This window comes from Cervus elaphus, chromosome 30 (assembly GCF_910594005.1).
Source record: "Cervus elaphus chromosome 30, mCerEla1.1, whole genome shotgun sequence".
NCBI classification, from domain to species: domain Eukaryota; kingdom Metazoa; phylum Chordata; class Mammalia; order Artiodactyla; family Cervidae; genus Cervus; species Cervus elaphus.
Window position 1 is genome coordinate 15,375,864 of NC_057844.1, and position 8,288 is coordinate 15,384,151.

General features: G+C 44.9%; 1 long non-coding RNA gene across 1 annotated transcript; it reads right to left on the reverse strand.

Moving 5' to 3' along the window:
• Nucleotides 1-263: 263 nt before the first annotated feature.
• LOC122687007 lies at nt 264-6,940 on the reverse strand. Its single transcript, XR_006338977.1, has 3 exons — nt 6,898-6,940; nt 1,961-2,067; nt 264-688 (listed from the first exon to the last, which is right to left on the reverse strand). It is a non-coding gene; the product is annotated as an uncharacterized LOC122687007 (long non-coding RNA).
• Between the last annotated feature and the right edge of the window lie 1,348 nt (nt 6,941-8,288).

Here is an 8,288-nt window from a genome sequence, read left to right on the forward strand (position 1 = left end):
CAGACACAATCTAGCGACTGAACAAAACAAGGCAAAATAGACGCTATAGAAGTGCTGTTTGATTCCCTACTTTAACTATAAATAATAATTATTATTTTAATATATTAAATATGTTAATACTTATATTACATGAGTATTTACTTACTTGGCCGTCAGACCCTAGTTGCAGAGCATGGACTTAGTTGCTCCACAATATGAAGGATCTTAGTTCCCAGACCAGGATCAAGCCTGAATTGCAAGGGAGGTACTTAACCATTGAACCACCAGGGAAGCCCCTATTATTATATCTTGACTTGATTTTCAAACAGCTGATTTGAACATTAAAAAATAGCTAAGAAAAATCACAGTCATATTCTTGCTTTTCTCAGGCACCACACCTAAGTGGGTAAAGCAATGAGCTGAAAGAAACCAGGTACCTGAGGTTAAACCCTCTCCCCTGGTAGGGGGTGAGGGGGTGAGCAACTGCAGATAGGATGGCAGGAGGCATGCTGGAGACAGGAATAAGCCTGGTTGATTGCTCTTATCTAAGTACTGCTGTTTGCCTGATTCTCCACTGGAAGTGAAAGAGCCAGAGATATAGGATACCGTATGTGAACCACTCACCCGTGAACTCCCTTGCTGTGAAAATTACAAGGTACCTCCAAGTCACCATTTCCTCTGTTACAAATGGATATGATTATACCACCTCCTGGAGAGAAAGAGAAGGCTAAGTGACTATGTATCGGTCAACCGACTTCTGCTTCTCACCATATTGGAAATGATCTGTTAACTAGTTTCTCATGGGGTAAAAGAGACTAGGGGAAAAAAGGCAAAATCCCCAGTATGGAATGACATTCTACTGATCTACACTCAGTTGACTTGAGTGTAAATGAACATATATATAATCGGTTACAATTAATATTCATACCTAATTAGAGAGCAGGTAGTTCTGCTGGTCTTTCTGAATGCTTCTCGGTAAGGCATCTTGGGGCCTCCCTGGAGGCTCAGATGGTAAAGGATATGCCTTTAATGCAGGAGACCCTGTTCCATCCCTGGGTCGGAAAGATCCCCTGGAGAAGGAAATGGCAATCCACTCCAGTATTCTTGCCTAGAGAATCCCATGGACAGAGGAGCCTGGGGCGCTACAGTCCATGGGGTGGCAAATAGTCAGACACATCTGAGTAACTAAGAGCGTGCACATACACACATACACACAGTAAGGCATCTCAGGAAAATTTTTTCCAGGTGGACCTAACCCAAAGACACACCTGCTTTGATTCTTTTTCTGTCCTAATCCTTTCAGGACCCTCTCTCATCTTCATCACTTAATTATTTTGGTCTCTGGTCCTTTCCCATGTACTCCACCAACATCCAGCCCACACTGATCTTCCTGGAACCATCCTTCCACCTCAGACAAGTTTCCAATTGCAGTTAATTCTTGTTTCCTTTTTCAAAGTTATATATACACATATATGCACATATATATTAGAGTTGCTCAGCAATGCTGTGTCAGTTTCTGCTGTAATGAATCGGCCATCCGTATCCATATATTCCTTCTTTTTTTGGGTTTCCTTCCTGTCTAGATCACCACAGAGCATTGACTGAGTTCCCTCAACTGTATCCCTGTGGTATACAGTAGGTTCTCACTGCTGTTGCTGCTGCTAAGTTGCTTCAGTCGTGTCTGACTCTGCGCGACCCCATAGACGGCAGCCTACCCGGCTCCTCCATCCCTAGGATTCTCCAGGCAAGAACACTGGAGGGGGTTGCCATTTTCTTCTCCACTAGCCAGTTCTTAATGCTTTTAGTTCAGAGTTTAAGAATCATCACCTTTCTCTCTCTTACAATTGCTGATCCAAAATTCATTTTATCTCAGTAAAAAGAGAATGCTCTCATAAGGTTGTGAGAAAATAATTATTTTTATTCAGTTAGCACAATTCTTGACATATATAGTAAGAATATTTTTAATGTTAGCTAGCATCACCTTTATTAGCCAATCACTCTTCGAAATTGGCTCCCAGAAGATGCCCTTCAAATCACCTCCGGCAGTTTCTGTGTACGTCAGAAGATGAGTTCTCTGAACCACCCTGACTTTTGGCAGAGAGAAGACAGCTTTCAAGTGGAGGTTTACAAACAAAACAAAACAAAACAAAACAAAAACTAATCCCCTGATGATGCAGAAGTCATTTAGTTTACGACTACTTCCTCAGTCCCACTTGAAACCTGTTCCAGTGCAGTTTGTGATTTAATTACTCAGTACCACTCAGGTAGCAGCTTTTAGGGGGTTGATTTACCTCCAGGGAGCCAGCCTGGCATCTTTTTCCTACACTCATGATGCAACCGATACAATCTCATTTTAACGTTAATATTCTGCTTCTCTTCGGAGCTCCTTAAATGCAAAGTTTAGGCAGCACATAGATGGCCAGATTCAGTTTGTCTTTGGAAATGGAAGCTGGTAGAAATCAACAGGACTTCTGTGGACTGAGCCACCTCAGAACTAGTCTGTAAATAGCCTACTTCCAGGATCATGATGTTTGGGATCAAATCCCAGACCTGAAAGCAACAAAGAAAGGGAAAACCCACCTCACCTGGCATGAGGTGGTGGAGGTGACACCAGGCACAGTGGGACAGAGATTCTGTGCTCAGCAGACGGGGGCACTCTACCCACCAGGAAGAAGTGAGTTAAGCACAAGGAGGATGGTTTCCTGGATTCTGCGTTAGTCTGGTCAACACCTCCCCTGAGATTTTGCCGTTAGCTTTGTTTTGATTCTGTGCTCACTGAGAAGCCTTCTGACTTCAGTCACCCCAGGTACCTTAATACCCAGAGGGGTGCCCTGAATCACGGAACTGAATATTGCAATTACTGGAATGATAGTGTCTATCACCATGGAGGAATAAACATGCTTTGCACCATAGAAATCAATTATCCATGAGTTCAGCATGATTCAGTCCTCCTGTGTCTGCTAAGGTTCAGGTAGACTTGGAAAACAGAGGTCAAGTAACACTGACATATATACCCTACCGTATGTAAAAGGGATAGCTAGCGAGAAGCTGCTGGGAGAAGCACGGGGAACTCAGCTGGTGCTCTGTGATGACCTAGAGGGGAGGGATGGGTTGGGGTGGGAGGCAGGCTCAAGAGGAAGGGGACGTATGTATACATACAGTAGATCCATGTTGTTGTACAGTGGAAACTAATGCGACCTTGTAAAGCTATTATAGTCCAATAAATTTTTTTTAATAAATAAAAGATGAGTATCTACTGAAAAAAGAAAAACAGAGGTTCTGTATCAGAAAGCTGAGAAGCAAACTCTCAATGTTCTCTTAAATTCTGTTGCACCTTGGTTTCGTCATCTGTAAAGCAGAGGACAGTAACAGTACCTGCTCGGTGTGGCTGCTGTGAGGCTTCATGATGTATAGACGTAAATTACATGTATGTATGTCTATGAAATATCTTCATATATGGAAGTACTGAGAATGGTGCCTGCTATATACAGTGCCCCCATGAGGCCTTCCCCACTCTGGGCACCCTTCTAGAAGCAGCCAGCTGACACTTCTCTGTCATACACTTCCTTACACAGGGTTCAAAGGACTTACCTCTTTCAGCCACTCCATTCAGAAAACTAAAGATTTCAAATCAGGCTCCATGGGTGTATGACTTGTGTCGTTGCGTGGGACTTAACTCTTGACTTACCATCTTGAAGTTCTTAATAATTTTTTTAATGGGACTCTACATTTTAATTTTGCACTGGGCCCTGCAAAATTAAAATTATGTAGCAGATCTTAGGTCTATGTGACCAAGGATGAGCCAAATGGTTTTGCATGAGCCTCTTCCATTCCAAGTAACGTTATCCTTGTCCTGTGGACGTTGCGAAGACAAGGGTGAGCAGGGTAGGACGCGCACAGACTCAGGTCCAGCCTTGACAAGAGCAGAGTGAAGGCTTCTCAAGAGTGTAGTGATATGTCTAGGGTACAGGCAATGAGTTCTCTCTCAGGGCTCTCAGGAGACTCAAGGAAATCTCAAAGAGACTCTGGGTGTGTTTCTAATCCATGCCACCACCCCTGTGCGTGTCAGTTGCTCAGCCATGTCAGATTCTTTGCAACCCCATGGACTGTAGCCCACCAGGCTCCTCTGCCCTGGGATGTTCCAGGCAAGAATGCTGGAGTGGGCTGCCATCTCCTTCTCCAGGGAATCCTCCTGATGCAGGGATTGAACCTGAGTCTCTTCCATCTCCTGCATTAGCAGACGGATTCTTTACCACTGGGCCACCTGGGAAGCCATCACTCCCCCCCACCCCACCTCCACCCACCACTGATAAATAACAAATGCATTTGATAATTCATTGTGCAATGATTTGCATTACTCAGAGAGACAGAGAAATCAGCCTGGCTTTCAGCGCAGGGAGGGCCCTGAGAGCAGCTGGTCACTGCTGGGAAAGTGGGGGCTCGCTCATTTTAGCTGGGGCTTCCCAATGGAGACTACTAAGGTGGGGGTTGGGGGGGATGGAGGGGTTAGGGGGAGGAAATGACTACTTCAGACAAGCAGTGGAAGCCAGGTAGCCTCACAGTTGATGTCCTGTCAATCACAGGAAGCCCAGGGCTGCTCCCTGGTGAAACAGGAATCTGTCTGATTCCCCTGTCCCTACCCCAGAAACTGCTCACTTGGGTGGAATTTCCACAAAATTCCGTAGCCAGAGTTAGAGGCAAGAGTGTTTTAAGGCAGTATTGGAAATTGCCCTTCTTTTGATTTTCTAAGACGGAGTGGTCCAAAGAAAAATGGTGTCTGCAAATAGTCCTATTTTTCTCATATGTTTGAAACCTGTTCAGGCAGAGAGTCTGACTTTGACTCAAGAAGACAAGATTTAGTAGCCACAAAGTCATTTCTCCATTCCCAGGTGAGTTCTGTCACCTTCTGGGTTCCCCATCTGAGGTCCTGAAGGACCATGTAACTTACCAAGCAGCTGTCAGCAGCACAGCTGAGTGGACAAGCTTGCTGACACGCTGCTTCAAATACCCTTGCAGAGAAAGCCATCTCAATGTTCCCATGCTCAGTCATTTTTTTGCACACTGTGGTTCACTCCGTTCTGATTTTAGAATCTGGAAGTGCCGCGCAAGACATTTCTAAGCTGGGAATCTGCCATCCTGGGGGCAGAAGAGCTGCAGTGGCCCCAGAGAAAAAAAATTTTTCAAGACGGCAAAGAAAACAATGGCTGGAAAAATGTTTGTTTACTGCCAGGGCTCCCCACAGCCACTTACATAAGAGCCCCAGCTCGTGCTGAGACAGGCTGTCCGGCTCAGACGCGGCATCAAGAGTTTATGCTTCTTGGGATGATGACAGAAACAATGTGGGAACCGCAGGGCTCCGGGCCTGTGACGCAGTCCAGGAAGGAAAACCGAGTGGTATGTGGCGATTAGTCTGCTCACAATGCCGGGATGGTTTCCTGGGGCGTTTGGCGGTTGCGCAGTCTGCAGGAGGGGAAGGGCCCTGTCAGAGCAAGATATGGCCAAAGAATGGGTCCTCGTTTTCCCAGGTTGAAGACAAAACAATGCACAGAACAGCGTGCAGCTCAAGGGCAGAGTCAAAAGTTCAGGTGTCTTCTGACCTTTCGGATCCTTTCGGACTTTCTGAAAGCTCCGTAAATAAACACTATATCCAAATCTGAAAGCACTTAAGGAGTTTGGACAACATTGTGTATATCTTGTTCAACTGTTTACTGCAAAAAGTTTTATATATATATATATATTTGCTTATGTGTGTGTGTGTGTGTGTGTGTGTGTGTATATATATATATATACATATATATATGTATATATAAATCTCTTCTTGACAAAATAAACATGAAAAACTACCTCTGCCAGGAAAAAAGTATGCAAAAGCCTCAGACAGATTTTGTTGAAGGATCCAAAGGACAAATTGCCCACCCCCACAGTGGTACTGAAAGCAGATGTGACAGCCGAGCTGTAGACCTGTAATCAAGCCTGAGAAGCAGTCATGAGGCAGTCTAAACTATTCTCAGTAGCCTCCCTCTAAGGGAGACGCCACAGTCTTTGTATAGACTGTTCCACACTTTAAACGAATATTTAAACCATTTTTCCATGTGTTTTAACTTAGCGTCTAGTTTCAATGCGGGGCCATTCATCCCTGTTCTCTCCCTAACAGCTGTTGTGAGTCATTGTCCACTTTGCTGTCTGTCATTCCTACCTGGGTGTGCATTTTTCTTCTGCTGGACACACCTAACTCTTAGCGTCTATCCTCACGAATAAGGTGTCTGCTTGGTGCTTTGGAATGACAAGTTGAAACTAGCACAGACTAACACTCACAGGAGATAGTCAGCATCTTGGTGGTGGAGTCATGTTTCTTTACTTCTTCTAGACTGTTCTCTCACTTCCCTCCCCTTCCCTTTGGGCTTAAGAGTGAATCTCTCTAAAGCTCTGGTTTACCCCCAAACAAATAGTACCATATCCACAGAGTAGAAAAATACTCCCTTTGGGAAACCAAAACTGGCTGGAATCTATGAGTTCGGGGCCATGATTTATTTTAAGTGAGTTGAGGTCCAAAAGGATCAAAAGAAAGGAACCCCATGAATCATGCACAGATTCCACCCTACTGCACTTCACATAAGAACCTTTATGTCTCACCTGCATGATTTTCCACTCTTTCTTTCTACTGATTCTTCTCCAAATCATCATGGACAAATTGGACTCTGATAGGAATCCTTTCCAATCTTTAGTTCACTTTTCAGAGTCTCTAGTAAACAGGAAAACTAAGGAAGGTCCTAAATTATTGAGAGTGTATGGGTTACAGATGGAAGAAATATATCTTGAGCCAGTTTAAGCCTACAAAAGAAATTTTTGTTCATATAACCAAACCATAAAGAAAGATGGTTGGATTGAGGGGCTCGAAAATACCCTCAGGATACTCACTTTTTCTTCTTTTCACTCCTGCCTGATGCCGTTTTCCCAGACCAGCTTCTCCATGTGGTGGGAAAGTGGCTATAGGCAAAGCTCATCTGCTCACAAGCCCAGGATCTGAGCCAACAGTCACTTCCTCCCCTTCCCCCCACGGACTGGAATACAATCCCCAAGAGATGATGCTGATTGAGCCACAGCCATAGTGACTAAGCAAGTGAGGTATGGGATTGGCTCTCCTGGGTCATGTATCCCAGGTGACCAGGAGACAGGGTCTGTTACCAAAAGAGGTGGAAGAAGGGTGTGTATGTGTGTGTGTGTTAGTCACTCAGTCGTGTCTGACTCTTCACGACTCCATGAACTGTAGCCCACCAGGCTCCTCTGTCAAGGAGGAGCTCCTCCTCCTCCTCCAGGCAAGAATACTGGAGTGGGCAGCCATTTCTTTCTCCAGGGGATCTTCTTAACCCAGGTATTGAACCAGGGTCTCGTGCATTGCCAGCAGATTCTTTAGTGTCTGAGCCCCCAGGGAAGCCTCACAGCCCCACAGTGCAGATTAAATACTACACGTGGTGCAGGGAGGTCTCAGACTCTCCACGTGAACACAGAACAATAGTCAACACCCTAGCACCTGATAGAGAAAAGATCAGGGGGAAACATTCCCCTATTTTCCCCACCAACACCAAGAATTCATTAGAAATAAAATTGGGGATTCACAGGAAATCAAGGAGTCAGAAAACTGGAGAATATCTAAGGGAATCTAGATGGTTTTCTCTCTCCTGGTCAGAGCTCCACAAAGTAGGGTGAAGGTGGGTGATCAACAGTCTTACAGAGGACTTTACATGAGCTGTGAGATCAGACAAAGCCTCTTAAGGCCCTTTGTTTCAACTCTGAGAGGCCAGGAGCCTATGAAAGCAGCCCATAATTGGTTGATTCCATCCTTGAATTGTCCAGGACATTCCCTCTCTTCCCTCACTCTTACTTACTGACTTTAATGACAAGCAAGCCTTCAAGTCAGGGATTCCATCTAAATGTCTCATGTAAGCTACTTTCAATACTTTGGCCACCTGATGGGAAAAACTGACTCATTGGAAAAGACCCTGGTGCTGGGCAAGAGTGAGGGAAGCAGAAGGGGATGACAGAGGATCAGATGGTTGGGTAACATCATCAACTCAATGGATGTGATTTTGAGCAACTCCGGGAGGTAGTGAAGGAAAGGGAAGCCTGGCGTGCTGCGGTCCATGGGTTTGCAAAGAGTCAGATATGACTGAGTGACTGAACAACAACTAGTAAATTAAGCCCACACCCTTGAAGCCTGGAAATTCTCAGGCCCTTAGAAACTAGAAAAGTTTTCCACTGGTCTTCATACCATTTTAGCCAAATTTGGAGGCTTCTTTTTTGTAAATTTT